Here is a 15,839-nt window from a genome sequence, read left to right as displayed (position 1 = left end):
AAACTGTTCCCTCTGGGACGCCTGAACACAATTTGCAGCGTCGTGATTTCCCCTAGGAAACATAGATGGTCAAATATCTTGGAATCCATGTAACGCATCGGTTTCAAGACTCCAAAGTGGCTAACATAGACAGAGTAATAAATGGCCTGAAATCCAAAATACGCTTTTGGAATACACTCTGTCTCCCCCGATGGGAAAGGTTGCTTTACTAAAGATGATAATACTTCCCAGATGTTTATGTATTTTCCAGGGCATCATATTTACCATAAACAGAAGGTTCTTTCTAGAACTAGACAGGGTGATAGTGGAGTTGTTGTGGGATAGGGGAGACACAGAGTTAACCTGGCTACTTTGAAATGCACATGCTAAAAGGATGGACTGGAACTTCCCTGCATGGAATAATATTATTTGGCTGCACAAATGCAACATGCAGTCGACTGGTTGGACAAACATGATAATTGTGAATGTAAATTATTGAAAGGCACCTGCGGTAGGGACTCTCTGCCTGAGGTCCTGATGATAGGGGCCAAGGCCTCAATCTTCTTACCACATGCAGTTTGACAGGTGTGTGAGGCCTGGGACACAAGTAGATAAGATTTTGCTCAAGAGGCTCATACGCATCAGACATGAACATCTGGGCGATACACCCATTCAAAAATATAGAAAGCGTATGTCCTAGGATAAATGGCGTGGTGGCGGCTGCGACACATTGCAGGACCTTTATCGCAATAATACATTAATAACATTGACTGCTACTAAGGAGCTGTTCCAACCGAGAGTGGGTCGATTTTTACTAAGTATGGACGAATTTTGCAGATCTGCGGTCCGCAAATTCGCGCGAAATCGCAAAAAAATCTGCGATTTCGCAGATTTACCCACAAACTCTCGGATTTTGTTTGCGATTTGCACTGGAGTACTTTCTACTGGCTAATCCAGTAAGTGCTACCTCGTTGGGTAAATGTATAGTGCTTTTCTACACTACAGCTACGAAAAGTGCCAGAAGAGTTGTCTCCAGTGACCATGTGTGTGTTACTGCCATTGCACCGATTGGCGCAGCGGTCCCTTGAGTAAGCTGGCCATCATAGTGGGTAAATAGCGGGAAGATGGTGCACACTGCTGGTGTGTGGGCGGGGCCAAATGGGGGGCTTCTATGCGAGTTCACATGCCTCTTGTGTGTATAAAAGTTCAGAGACTGATGAGAGCAGCAGATGAGGAGAAATAAGCTCCTGGTCACAGGAACTGCATAGGGATTGCACTCGTGAAAGTGAAGGATGCAAAGTGCATCCTTCACTTTCACAAGCGCAATTCCTGTGCAGTTCAGTGCTGGGAAAACCAGGCAGAGCCACAGGGTGTGAGATCCCCAGAGAGATAGGTCAGTGCCTAAAGAAAAAGAAAAAATGAGCAACCTACTCCATGATGCAGAGCAGAAGCTTAGCTGGACCCTCAGTCTTTGCTCCCGGCAGAGTTGAAGAGGTTATTGGCTTCTGGGAAGCTGTTGCGTACCAGTGTATTGGTATCTGTGGCACATACATTTGTGTGTGCATTGATGGCCTGTTGCCATGATATGTGGCACATATAGCAGTGGTGAGCTCGCCTTACATTTATACTGGGCTTTAAGTGGGCAGGGTCCTGCCGGTGCTCAGCACTGACAGTTCTGAAAAGCACGTGCTGAGAAGGGTCCCTATCTGGCTCTCCATTTTTGCCCTCACCCTATTGATGAAAAATATATTTTGACTCTGCAACGGTAATACAAATCAGTGCCTTAGATGTAACTTCAAAGAGACTTTTTATAGTTTTTTCACTGTCTCATCATTTCAGAACTTAAGCATAGTCAAAATTATAAACAAAAAAACACAGATTTGCTTATTTATCCTATTCAACTAATAACCATTGGCAAAGCTAATAGTCCAGGCTTATTGTATTATATCTGGATGCAATGACAGAAGCAGCAAATATCTGGATGCAATGGCAGAAGCAGCAAACTGCCAGTCGGGCAACACACTATGCTAAGCAACGATTCCTAGCTTACCTTTAAAGCCACATTCTAATTATACCAGCCACACCCCTTTGAGAGAACCCCCAGTTTTTTTTGACCCCACTTAAAGCCCTGCATATATATATATATATATATATATATATATATATATATATATATATATATATATATATATATATATATATTCCAACTCAACGCGCAACAGATTGCAACGCGCACTCCTTCCTCAGAACTAAAAGCACACTTCCACTGTGCTTGGGATCAGTTTATTAAAGGTACCAAGCCGACAAAACCCAATGCGTTTGGGTGTGAACGCATTGATCAAGGCCGAAACCATTTGGGTTTTGTCCGCTTGGTACCGTTAATAAGCTGATCCCAAGCACATTGGAAGTGTGCCTTTATTTCTGCGGAAGGAGTGCGCATTGCAATCTGTGGCGCGCTGAGTTGGAATAAATACAGGGTTACCTCCGACCCTGACGCACACCGCAGCTGACCTCTCATCTGAGAAAAGAGGAGAGACTATATATATATTACCTACTGGTGGTCGCCAGTAGGCAGTTATAGTTAGGATTTATTTTCCATGGGAAATCGGCAACATTCTATTTGCAATAACTTTGGCGCCGGCTGACGAATTTTCGCGAAAGTTTCAAAACTTATGGTCAGCTGCGGTCTGCTCCTATCCTGAAAGTTTGGGGGTGATTCATCAAGCGGGCCGAGAAAAAAGGGGGTCCCAAACCTTGTTTTCCCCATGCAATTTTCCATAGGAAACTTTAGCTGCGGCTACAGCCCGAACTGCTGAACGTAATTACTCCAAATTTGGCAAAGAGGTAGCCCTTGGTAAGGTGCCTTTTTGTTAAATGGTGTAAATCTGGTCAGTAGTTGCTGAGAAAATGAAAAGTAAACACACATATATATCTATTGCAGTGGTGGATCCGTGTACCCTGTGCACACTCTGTGTACACCCTCCCGATCATGAGCTGCATGCTAATTGGCTCTCAACACTCTAATACAGGAAGTGTGGGCAGCCATCTTGTGCTTCCTTAGAACCAAGACACAAGAAATCACTCAACAAAAGTGTGCAAAACACAAACAGGAGACAGGGTAGACACACACTGACCCCCTCGGCCTGCTTAGGGGGTCCCACAAGGACCCCCAGGGCCCCAAAAAAGCATATTTTTTTTAAACGTCAAAATCCGAACAGGGTGCGTGGATTCGGCTGTGAAAAAAAACAAAAACCGAAGCGCGGTCTCCTGCGCTTCTTTAATAATTAGCCCCGGGGGGCCAAATCCCGGGGGCAATAATATTTAATGTAATGGGGGGCCCAGAGGGGGCCCCCAGCCCCGGGGACTGCCACCCCCTGGGAATTTTATCAACTATGTGCGGGGCTCACAGCCCCCCCAGCCCTGGGGACCGCTACCCCCGGGGAAACAAAATACATGGGTGGGGGGCTCAAAGGCCCCCCAAGCCCCGGGGGCCACTACCCTCGGGGCTTTATAACAATATAGGCAGAGGCTCACGGCCCCCCGCAGCCCCGGGGACTGCCACCCACAGGGCTTGATTTGTGTATATTTTTTTTACTGTGTGGGGGGCTCAAGCCCCCCCACATGCCCCAGGGACCACCACCTCCCCGGGGCACTAAATAGTAAAATTGGGGTGTCCATGACGGACACCCAGCCCCGGGGACCACCACCCCCGGGGCTTTGTTAATTGTGGGAGGGGGACCCGTGGCCCCCCTCCTGGAGAATTTGTCATGGTCCTGGGGACCACATCCTCCAGGGCCGGCTTCTGCAGTGTCCCGTGGTGCCCACCCCCGGGACACTGTAGTTTGCTATGGTAGGGTGGGAGCCTCGCGGCTCCTGCCCTGCCATATCAAACTTGGTTTGGTTTTTGGAAGAGAGAGCAGGGAAGCCTGCTCTCTCTTTCAAAATGAAAACCAGATTGCTTTTCCACTCGGGGAGCTGCATGTTAGCAGCTCCCCATGTGGAAAAGCAATGCCGGCTCCCAAACGACGCGGGAGCCGGCAAGACCGTGCTGGCATGGGGGCTCCCCCCAATGTCCCCAACCTTGTATATAGGCCCCGGGGGATGGGGTCCCTGGGGAGAATAGAAATTAGTAGTAGGTGCTAAAAAGTAATTACGGTAAAATTAGGAGTCGCGCACCCAGCGCGTCGCTCAGCGCGGCCCCCTGGTGTGAATGCATTTGGTGCGCGAATCCAAAATGCGTTGGGTGTGTGACTCCAAATGAAAAAAATGTAATATTATCTAAAAATAAATCAAGCCTATGTGTTTAGATCTTGGGTGTCTCTAAAAAGAGCCCTTGTGTTTATTGAGAGATTTTAGTACCAATAAGTAAGTACCTATGCAGAGTCTAAAGTTGATGAGGAAGACTCTGTTACCCTCATCTGTAAAATGTACACCATCTCTCCTATAGAAGCCATCCATGTTAAAACGCAGATTGTTTTGGTAAATGGACCCCATCCTATAATCTCTGTGATAAGCAGAAACAGCTTTATTGACCTGTTTCCTAGCTTTCCCAATCTGTGGACAGAATTGATTGGACCAATTCCATTTCTGTCATTGGCATATGTTAGAATAGAAAAAGGCAGTTTGGGGGAAAAGTGACATTAATTCTTCAAAGGTGTCCTTCATAAGCATTTCCAGACCTACCCCAGTCAAAGTGCCTATGTCATTGCCACTACAGTGCACAATTATGAGGTCAGGGGGTTGGAGATGCAAAAAGGATTTAACCAAGGGCATCAATTGGTGCCATTTTAATCCTCTCTGTCCAATCCATTTAACGTCTACATTTGGAAAAGCTAAATCTTTGTCAATACCTCTGTTTTCTGCATGCCTGTGGCTCCAGGAAATATAGCTGTGTTCCACAATCCACACTCTAAGCATCTTGAAGGGAGGTCTGGATGCACTCAGAAAGCATCTGTATGTGAAATGGGCAGTTTGAAAACTAAGATTTTTCTAAAATGGTGGATAAGATGCAGTTTTGAACAAAAAAGAAAATTGATTGGTGTTTGAGAACAATATAGACTGAAAAGTAGGGTGCATGTTTGTCTGTTTTAAAAGCATGTTTCTTATTGGTTAATAAAAACAGTTTGAAAGGAACATTACATAGGATAAGCTGATATTTTGAAAAGTCAAACACACTTGCTGTTTGGAATTGCAATATTGTGTGCTGAACTTGTGACCTGGGTGTTCGGTTGAGTGTTCCATTAACTGTTACTATGGTAACAGGCCTTAAGCAGATTGGGAGTAGGGTTGAAAGTTAAGTCAGTTGGAAAGGGTTGAAATGAAGTCCAACCTATCCAGTTGTCAAGTTTTAGTAGTATATGAAGCCAGTCATTGCTTATGCATTCGCAGAATGAGTCAGGAATTTACACTAGATTGCAGTAGTGAAATATGTAGAATGTGTGCAGTCACCTTGCCCCTTCCAGACTAGTGAGAAAAGTCCAAGGAATAGTGTTGCTTGTCTAGAATCACACTGTGAATCTGTGTGGATTTGGGCAACCATTGTGAGCGAAGCATTTGGTTACTTCATGTATTTGCTAACACATAACTGCTTAAAAACCTATCACTCCCCTTGCATTTCTCTATTGACCCATTCAGCACCATATACTATTCCATTCACTGCGCCAAAACTCAACAACTTATAAATTCATCCAGTCTTTCTGTTTGCAGTACTCTAATCATTCAGTCAGTACCCAAGTACTCATGCAGTGACCGAGAGCCTTAGCACATAGACTGCTTCAAACCCTTATCCACTATGCATGTGGTCCTCTAACCACCTACACACTTGTCTTTCAGACCTTTAATTCCCCAGTCAGTGTCCATACAGTCCAGCAAACACCCTGTTACTCCCCTTGCACTCCTATAGTGACCCTTTCATCAGCATTTACTAATCCATTCACTGCACCAAAACACAACCACTTACAAATTCAGCCAGGTATTATCCTTGCAGTACTCTAATCATGCAGTCAGTACCCAAGTATTCATGCAGTATTCCAGACCTTACAACATGGAGTGCTACAAACCTCTGTCCAATGTGCCTGCAGTCCTTTAATCACTTATACACTTTTCTTACACACCTTCATTTTCCCAGGTAGTATCCATACACTCCAGCAAACACCTAGTCACACTCCTTGTACTCCTCTAGTGACCCACTCGGCACCATGTACTAATCCATTCACTGTGCCAAAACCTAACTGCTTATTAATTTATGTTGGACTCTCTTTTCAGTACAGAAATTTCTCTAGTTAAAAGACATATACTTAAGGATTGGCATAGCCACTAACCCCAGTACAAGCCAATTTCTTTATATACTATGCATGCACACTTGCAAGAAGCTACAAACTAATAATACACTCTTCAAAATACCCAGTTAATACCTATGTAGTGTTGGAATCCCTTTGTCATAGGATCCCATGTGACCTGAAAAAAAAAGATTTGATTGGTTCATAACATTTCCCATTGTACCTATTGAAGGACTGCAAGCATTTCAATTGTTCTTCTTTGAGCATCTTTGGAGAGATATCTCTGTGCTTACCTCCTGTCACGCTCATGCAATTTCTCAATCAATCAACTAGCAATATACTTTTAGTGTAACAGTCTGCCAATACCTAAACACTTATGGGGCAGATTTAGAAGCATCCTGTACCAACAATATGTCACTTTTTGTAACATATTGATGGCGCAAGACACTCACACATTTACAAGGAGAGGAAAAGGCACTCTGTGTAGCTTTTCTTCTCCATGTAAATAAGACCTCATCATACACACCAATTTGCATCGAAGGGGCGTTCCATAGGTGTTGCTGTGGGTGTTTGTACACAACACTCATAGAACAAGACACATCTCCAGATTTACCAGAAATCATAAATCTGGAGATGTGTGTGAATGCTGCATCATACTCCAATTGGTGTAGCAAGGCACAACAAGGAGAATTGTTATCATTTCTCCTCATTTTTTCTCGTTCAATATATGCTGCATTGCACAGCATACATTGAAGGAGAAAAATGCCTTCATTGATTGTTTTTGTGAAGGAAAGTGTGTCTTCCTGCACAAAAACAAACTCCGCACGATACAGATATCCTTGCACCATGGTGCAAGGCTGGCTGTGAAACATATTGGCTGCAGTTTGTGCAGCAGTGCAGAGGGAAGCATAGACTTGCAACATATTTATGTTCACATGTTGCATCTCTGTGCTTCGGAAGTTCCACAGTACCACAGAACACTTCAGCTAAAGAGAGCTTACAGTGTCATGCTGCAGCACTTCCTTATAGTTGTGCACTTATACATTCACCATACACTACTAATGCATTCTTTCAGCAAATTATGCACTACACATACATCCAACCAAATGTTCCCACACTATCATACAAATATAGCTCTTTCTTTAACCTGAGAAGTTAGTTCTTAAAATAACTTTTTTATTGTTGTTTTATATTTTTTTGTAGTTTTCTAAACGATTTTGTTATTTTTTGGTGTTTTTTCAAAAGAAAAAGAGAAAAAAGGATGAAAAAACAGGCACATTTAGGAATTAACAGACATTCCCAACAAAAAAAGCAAACAAAAGTCTAACAACGATGATTTCATTGCACCGCACACACTAGGTCAACAAACTTCTCTCCATAGCATATAAGCTGGTTGCACTTTATGCAGTGCTGCTTCAGCAGAGCAAATTCAGGACATATATCCGGTGTTGATGGTGATGTGGAACTTGCAGAGGTACTAGGCACTACAGGTGGAGGGTTCTGTTGTAATCTCTTGCACTCCTCCTGAGCCAGATTGACTGGATGCAGAGTCTTCAGGTGCTTATACATCGAGGCAGTGCCGCAAGAGTATTTTTTGTCAGCACTACCTCGGGACAAAACACCTTCACAAATTTTGCAGGTGACGTTCACCTTCTTCTGCCCCTCTGGATAGGTTAAAAACTTCCACACCACCGATGCTGACCTTCATGGGCATGGAGGTTCTGCAACAAACTCTTCCTCCGAAGAATGTTCTGAGTCCTGTTGTTGCTGTCCTGATGCCATGTTGTCCTTCTTTTGAAAAACACCCCAAAAAAGATGGTTTTTAAGTTCTTCAAAGCAGAGCTGTGTCTCCAAAGAAGCTCAAAGTAGAATGATGGAAATGGGTGGGGTCCTTCAATAGTTACAATGGTAAATGTCATAAGCCAATCAAATCTTGTTTTTTCAGGTCACATGGGGTCCGCGCACCCTGCGCACAGGCAGCACGCACCCAACGCGACTTCGCGAGATTGCATTTAAAAGTAATATAAGTTTATTACAAGTAAAAATATATTATTTTTATTATTAGCTTAGATAATGTCTTGCCCTAATATGTATATTAAATACATATTACCTACTGGCGGTCGCCAGTAGGTAGTTATAGTTAGGACCTAGTTTCCATAGGAAATCCGCAACATTCTATTGTGAATAACTTTGGCGCTGGTTGATGAATCTTCGCGAATTTCTCAAAGAAGATGGCCCGCTCCGCTCCGCTCCTTCCCTGAAAGTTTTGGGGGATTCATCAAGTGGGGGCTGAGAAAAAAGGGGGGTCCCAAAACGTGTTTTCCCCAGGTTATTTTCCATAGGACGATTAGACACGGCTACAGCCCGAACGGCTGAACGGAATTGCAAGAAATTTGGCAAAATGGTAGAGTCTGATTCGCAGATCACGCTTTTGCTCAAATGGTGTAAGTCCCTCCAGTAATTCCTGAGAAAATCAAAAGTAAAAAAATATATATAGCAAGGCGCGCGTACGGTAAGAGTACGGTACGAGTACGGTACGCGTACCTTCCCGTGCACGAGCTGCATGCTGATTGGCTGTCAACTGTCTGTCAACACTCCTAACCAGAAATTGTTGGCAGCCATCTTGTGCCTCGGTAGACTGAGGCACAAGAAAGCAGAAAAACAATTGTTTAGAACTCAAAAAGGGGGCATGGTAGAAGCACCCTGACCCCCTAGGCCTGCTCAGGGGATCCCACAAGGACCCCCAAGGCCCCCCCCAAATTCTTTTTTTTACAAAAATCGCATGCGGGGTACGCGTACGTACCTTTCAGAGCCCGAGCTGCATGCTCATTGGCTTTCAACACTCCAAACCAGGAAGTGTTGGCAGTCATCTTGTGTTCGGTAGACCAAGGCACAAAAAAGCAGAAAAACAAACATGTAGAATGCAAAAAGGGGGCAGGGTAGAAACACCCTGACCCCCTAGGCCTGCTCAGGTGGTCCCACACGGACCCCCAAGGCCCCAATTTTTTTTTTTTAAAACCCGGTCTGCTTTTTTTCAAATTACCCCCCGGGGGGACCAAATCCCGGGGGCATAGTGAAAAAGAAGTGTGGGGGGGCCCCAACCCCCCCACATTGCCCCGGGGACCGCCACCCCACGGGGCCAAGCAACGCAGCCCCCTGGCGCACACTGGAGGTTCCAAGGGGAATTGGTTCCCCCTCTGCAAACGCGCCAGGGAGCTGCGTTGCAGAGAGGTGTAAAAAGGGGCATGGCCTCATTACACCTCTCTGCAATGCAGTCCCCTGGCACATACTGGAGGGTCCTGGTGGGCTAGTTGGCCCCCATGGACCCCCAGTATGCAAGGGGAATTAGTTCCACCTCTGCAAACGTGCCAAGGGGGCTGCATTGCAGAGAGGTGTAAAAAGGGGCGTGGCCTCATTACACCTCTCTGCAATTTAAAAAACCTTGCAAATTCATTGAAAAAACCATAGGTTTCACACATGTTATAGTTAGCTGGACATTTCACTCATACAAAACCTTTGAAATTCCCCCGTTATAGTTAGTTCATTTAACTATAACTCACGCGCCCGCAATGCACTGCTGATGACGTCACATATTACATAACTCATGATATAGTCAGTGACATCACTCATGACATCACTGATGACATCTCAAATGACATCACTGATGACCTCATCCTTGTGAAAGAGTGGCAGACCTCCTCTCAGCGTAATATAACCTTTGATGCACACATTCAAAAATAGAAACTAAAATTTTCAACAAAATGGAGATACCAATACCAGTTACAACAACCTATTCAGTAATTCCATCATCTGTATACACATCCACTCATTCACTAACAGTTCTATATAGTGACTCATACATGTACTCGCTCATCATATGTACTGATACACCTATACATCCTGTTACACACCGACAGTCATCCACACAGTTACTCACACACATACTCACACATGCAAATAAACTATCAAACATCCATTTATTTGCATATACAGCTATACACACACTACCACATTTACTTCTACGGAAACTTGCACATACTTACTCTCTTAAACAATCACTTATAGAAACACATACTTATTTAAACAGGACCCCTTCCAATCTCTCACTCTCACATAAACTCACTTATATAAATCAATACTCACATATACTAGATTAAAACATATGTAGTTACTCATAAAGATACTATTGAGACAGTCATTCACTCAGTAACACACCCATACACACACTCATCCACCCATAGTCCTGCACACATGCCGTCTTCAAAACACATACAAACAGTGAGTCAGTCATTCATGCATCTATGCGCTAAGTAATACCCCCACCAAACCATACAGACACTCATACTGATACTAAAAAAAACAACTAATAACCCATATACACACTCATGTAGCTACTCACCAACCCATGCAACCACTTATACACAAAGTGGGACACTGATACATATATTTAAATATTTAAACATTACTCGCTAATATATGTATTCACTAAGATACACTTAATAAGTCAGTTAACCAATCAATTTTACAAAAAAAACTATCCATTTAAACACTTATTTACCCATTTATTCTTCCATCGACCTTTAGATATACCTATATAAAAAATATTTATTTTTCAGAAAGACACACATTCACTGGATGATGTCAGCAGTGATGTCATTTGAGATGTCATCAGTGATGTTATGAGTGATGTCACTTACTAAGTCATGAGTGATGTAATATGTGACGTCATCAGCAGTGCATTGCGGGCGCGCGAGTTATAGTTAGCTGAACTAACTATAATGGGGGAATTTCAAAGGTTTTATAAGAGTGAAATGTCCAGCTAACTATAACATGTGTGAAACCTATGTTTTTTTCAATGAATTTGCAAGGTTTTTTAAATGCTAGTTCCTAACTATAACGTGTGTGAAACCTATGGTTTTTTCAGTGAATATATATATATATATATATATATCATTTTAGACAATAAAAAATTTCGCGGGAGTCGCGCACCCACCGTATATGACATCACGGGGAAGCTTGCGAGTGTCACATACAGCATTGCACATGTGTCATGAATGCGCGGGAGCTGGAGTCACATACCGGTCGCATAGCTATCGCGCATGAAAATACGCACCCGTCACACACCCTACGCGGATCCTTGTCAACATTCCTAAAATGGCAGCTAGGTTCCGCGCAGTGATCCTTGGGTGCGCGACTCCCACAAATTAAAAAAAAAAAATATATATATATATATATATATATATAAATATATTAAATTAAAAATATAAATAAAAAAACTATCTTTGAGTTTCAATATTTTAAAAAACATTTTTTTCCATTTATATTTAAAATATATAATGTAATTTCAAAAATAAAATATATAAAAATAAACAGTTCAAAAATTGAAGAAAATCAGTATAAAAAAATAAATATAAGTATTATTACATTTAAAAACTATCATAAAAAAACCTTTGAAATTCACTGAAAAAACCATAGGTTTCAGACATGTTATAGTTAGGAATTAGCATTTAAAAAACCTTAGAAATTCACTGAAAAAACCATAGGTTTCAGGGCCGTTATAGTTAGCAGGACATATCACTCGTACAAAACCATTGAAATTCCTCCGTTATAATTAGTTCTACTGACTATAACTCGCACGCCCGCAATCCACTGCTGATGACATCACATATTACATCATTCATGACATGGTCAGTGACATCACTGATGACATCTCAAATGACATCACTGATGACATCATCCAGTGAATGTGGTTTGGTTCGTTATTTAAATATGTATTATATATATAGCAATATGCAAACACTTAATAGCTTCGATCTGGGTGCATTGCTGGTCTTCCTGGACCAACTACGCTAGTAGGCTGCCCGAGTGATCGCCCTCATCATGTTGCATGCTCAAATTAAGTTTATAGTTGTGTTTTCTCAATCACATCTCCCCCTCCCTATATGTTTAACGTAGGTCTTGGAGACGTTCAAACTTGGTCTCCTGAGCAGTTACCGCTCTCTCAAAGGGTCACAACTCTTTCTCTGCTGATCTCAGTTTGTTTTCTAACGTCCTTCACACTCCCCCAGTAGCCAACATGCAATGACCTCTCACTACTACATATTTGCATACAATACCATGGCCCAAAGTGGGGTAGAGCTCTTGTTATTAGCAAAGTACTGTGTGATGCATGTGGATAGACCGTTTGGTGAACAGAGGGTCTAGAAACACCTCGGTCTGGAGTTACCAAGTGGCTATCCACAGGTGTGGTCTGCCCCATTATATCACTACCTGCAACGGGAATAAGTCTGACAGGGTACAGGTGAAGTACTCTGAGGAGTTAAGCAGTGACCAAACTGGGCAGTGCCAAGAAGCAAGTCGATCCTGGTATGGAGGAAATGAACTGAGGAGCAGAAGTAGTACTCGCGGTATAGTGGGTGATCATGTCACCACATGTCATAAAAGCCCCTTTGTGTTGACCAAGTACAGAAGTATCATGACATTCTGGTGCCCATTACTCCCTGCAGTAGAAGAACAGAATGGTCCTAGTCCACATTTGGAACAAAATTTAATTCTACGTCCCATATGCCTGGCATTAGAGGATCATGGAAGACAGCATGTGTGAGTGTATCAAAACATTCCAATTGATTAGAATCAGATGTATAGATCCCACCCAGTGTCAGCATAGAACTAACCAGTTGTCCCTCTAGTACCACATACCTACCCCCGCATTCACACCCTGCCGTTCCGTCAGGTATGGAAACCCCAGGGTGACCCATACCAGAATGCCATGGGCAAATGCCGATGAAGATGTGCCAAATACCTGACTGTGCCACTTAGTCTGAACTCTCTGAGCTCTGTGAGTGTGATGTGAATATCATGTAGTAGGGCTATGTGTGTGTGGCAGGGCTTAAGGTATGCATGAATTCTATAGTGTTTGGTAGGGGGTCACAATGCCAGGTACTTTCTAGAACATCACATTACAGCGTGGGGTACTGTCAGTATGAGCACTCATGATATGTAGTGATAGTGTGGAGACCAGGTGATGGACAAAGCCACCAAGGTGACCCTTGCAACCCACCCGTGGTTACTAGCATATAAGCTGTCTCCTCAGCCCAAACATCCCACTCCAACACCAAGTTAAAAGTACAGGCTTCACATAACCAAACTTAAACTAACAAGCAGAACATTGCAATTATAATCCCCCACTACAGGTGACATGCAATCCTACCAATGGGTGAAACGTGTCCATTTGGAAGTCTCTCAGTGGGCGTGGAAGCACAAAAGCTTTGCTTCCCCATAGCAATAGCCCGATATGAATGTTTCAATATCCAAGCCATTGAAATATCAACAGTTTACCTCTGTAATGTCCATTCATCCCAACTATGTGGACACATCAAGTCATGCACATATGGAGCAATTTTACCTACAGTGGGAGGCCACCCATGAAGCACGGGACCAAGCAAGCCGGCGCACATCAGCCAGCTGTATCATAGAGTTCCCCCATGGTTAGGGTAGGAACAGTGTGTGCTCGGGCAGTGAAGAGCAAGAAGATTCGCATTGTGTCTGAAAATGTCCATAGTCAACAAATGCTGTCCCAGAGCAATTGAGCGTCCACTCCTTATAGGTCATCAGCAGGGCCCGGTGTAAACTTTGGACCTCAGTGGAAAACCGTTCTCAACGTTTCAGAGCTCTGAGTGTCAAGACAGACCCAGAGAGACATTCAGTTCAAAGTGCTGCACAGGGATTCCTACTGTGGTAGAAGGCCTCCTGCAATGCTCTAGCCTGTCCCTCTACTGCTTGGTCCCTGGATGGTCTAGACCTCATTGATTTCTTTGTGCGGCGGTGGGACCTGGGTTTTAGCCAGTCACCTGCATTAGATTCCTCCATAGAGGGCTGAGCCATGCCCTTGGCTTGCAATTAAGTCCATACTTCTTCCAGTGTGGAGAAGATATGAGAGATCTCCCCATCCACTACTCAGAGGTTCAATGGGCACAAAAGGGCATGTTGGAAATTCCATTCCTGGAGGTGCTGTTTGACTGTAGTGGAAGACCCTCGTGGGAGTTGCACTCCCGCGGTAAAGTCAGAATATGCAGTGATGGAAATGCCCTTGAATCCGCAGGGGCCCTTTGTTCGAAAGGGTTGGAGCAGCAAGTCTCTGCCCCAAAAGTTGAGTAGTCTGGTGATAATGGGCCATGGTAGAGCACCCGACAGAGGTGTCCTGCTCGGTATCCAGTGCGCCCTCTCGCCAAAGAAAAATTAAGGTACCTTGCTGGCTAGTACTGTGTCCATCCACCATTTCTCAACAGAGAACTCTGCATTAGGGGCCTCCGATCTTTCAGGGAAGCCTGGAAAGCAGATGGGTTTTTTTTTTTTTTTTTTTTTTAAATAAGTCTTTATTGATACATTTTCTTATTTCTCCCCTCGCTGGTTTTAAATAAAAATCCATATAAAGCAATAAAACCTATTGCATATACATACCCGACCAACTCCCCACCCTCCCAAGCTTGAGCATATGCATATGAAAAAACAGTAATTGAAGAAAATAAAACATGGTAAATGATAAATGACATTTTTGTGCCTGAGTGATAACAGTGAACATAAAATGCGTTTTCTCACTACAATTGCAAACAAAGTAAGTTATATAATTGAATAATTATCAGACCGGATTCTGTATCCAACGTGCTAGTGGGTCCCATATTTTTAACCCAGTATTTTGACGTTTTCTACCTTTTTTCCGTATATAGCTTTTTCCAAATTATATGTTGCCAAGAGTCTGGCTCGCCATTGTTCAAAAGCTGGAGGATTATGGTCTAGCCATATTGTAGCCAAACACAATCTGAATACAACCATAGCAATAAATATAAGCCCTTGAATTTCATTTGGCCACTTGTCTCCATCTAGACCAAGTATTAGTTCTGCCGTCGTGATTTCAATTTGTATTTTAAAGATGTTAGATAAAAAAGTGGAGATTTTCCTACGGATTGTACCCAATGTGACACATGTTGCGAATATGTGCACGATATCTGCCTCATACTGATTACATCGAGGGCATTCTGTACCTCTGCCTGACCCCCATTTGGCAATTTTGTTCGGGGTATAGTATAACTGGAAGAAAGTTTTATAGTTTTGGGCTTGAAGGTTGGCAGACATTAAGCATAGTTGGGATGCCTTAAGTGATTTCTCACAGGTTTCCTCCACCACATCTAGTTTTTCATTCCAGTTTGTTATGAATTTTGCGATATCATCTGGTAGGGCAGATAACAAGTTACTGTATATACAGCCAATTTTTACCCTGGGGTCAAGAATTATTGTATCGATCAGATGAATTTTCCCAAATTTGGCAGGGCCTCCCCCTTTCTTCATTAAGAAATCTCTAATTTGTAAAAATTTCAAAAAATCTGATTGGTTTAATCGAAATTCTGATTTCAGTTCCGTAAATGTTTTGAACCCTATATTAGAATAGAGATTACCACACCGAGTGATCCCTGCCCTTTGCCACCTTATCATGGATGTGTCGTTATATGTTTCTGGGAGGTTGGTATTTCCCACTAGTGTAGTGTAGTAGGAAAATCTCCCAATACCCAAAAGCTTTCGTACACT

The sequence above is a fragment of the Lissotriton helveticus genome, chromosome 4_1 (genome assembly GCF_964261635.1).
Source record: "Lissotriton helveticus chromosome 4_1, aLisHel1.1, whole genome shotgun sequence".
Taxonomy (NCBI): Eukaryota; Metazoa; Chordata; class Amphibia; order Caudata; family Salamandridae; genus Lissotriton; species Lissotriton helveticus.
The sequence above is the reverse complement of the archived record's forward strand: the minus strand, read 5'-3'. Positions refer to the sequence as shown.